Here is a 978-nt window from a genome sequence, read left to right as displayed (position 1 = left end):
TCTGACCGCGGGCGCAGCCCCTCGTCCCGGGGAAGGATGGAGAGGAGTCGGCAGCGGCGGCGCCACCCGTACTTTTTTTTTTTTTTTTTTTTTTGGTTTTGACACTTTAATGAGAAAAAAAAAATAATACCGAGCTCAAGAACACTGTGTTTGGTGTGTCACTGGCCCAAGGGTTGGGGATACACAGGATAGAAATAGCAAACAGGATATACACGTAAACAAAGATACGCACGCTCACAATGAAAAACCGGGGCCTGGCACGCTTTTAAGTCTCAGTTTCCTCATCACTCAGCAGCATGTTGGGGATCCCACAGCTGATGGGGAACAGACGTCCCGACTCTGGGCATTGCAGGGTGCCCTCCAGCACATCCACCTCCAGCCTTTGGGCACCTCGACCAGATGCAAGGTGTCGGCAGCCTCCAGAAGCGCCGCCCACTCCACTTTGGGTATCATACGAGCCACGAAGTCGGGGTTGAACTCCACAGGGTTGATGCAGACCCCAGTGGCCTGGAGGCGTAGGGGGAAGCCACGGGGCCCCAGCCCCGCACATGCGAGCTCAGCAGGCATTTATTAGTGACCTTAGTGAGAACTACTTCAGTGGTAAGTGGAATGAGATTGCAGTGGGTTGAGATGTGAATGGGAACTGAGGTAGTGAACATTATGACAACAGGTATGTGAAGGTGATACGCAATAAAGCATGGTAAGCTTAAATTCAGTATTTTATAAGGGATGATATCTGAGTCTTTTAAAAAATTGATGGGAAGAATATCAGTTAAAACAGTGTTCAAAATAAAGATTAACTGTCAAGAATGGGATAAATTATACTTTAAAAATTTGCAGATTATTACAAATCCCTAATTCGAAAATTAATATGGGGCATTGTATATAGGGGGTCGAGCAGAGTGTAGATTTGATAGAAAGTGAATGCTTTGTCGATAGTTTTTAGTTTAAATTTTAATAGGCATTGTTTAGTGTCAG

The 978-nt window shown here is 45.8% G+C and overlaps 1 pseudogene; it reads right to left on the bottom strand.

The window, feature by feature from the left end:
* Positions 1-256: 256 nt before the first annotated feature.
* On the bottom strand, positions 257-659 carry LOC132364437 (multifunctional methyltransferase subunit TRM112-like protein; annotated as a pseudogene).
* Positions 660-978: the final 319 nt, after the last annotated feature.

This window comes from Balaenoptera ricei, chromosome 4, assembly GCF_028023285.1.
Source record: "Balaenoptera ricei isolate mBalRic1 chromosome 4, mBalRic1.hap2, whole genome shotgun sequence".
In the NCBI taxonomy this organism is placed as follows: Eukaryota; Metazoa; Chordata; class Mammalia; order Artiodactyla; family Balaenopteridae; genus Balaenoptera; species Balaenoptera ricei.
This window is presented reverse-complemented; position numbering and strand designations above follow the sequence as displayed.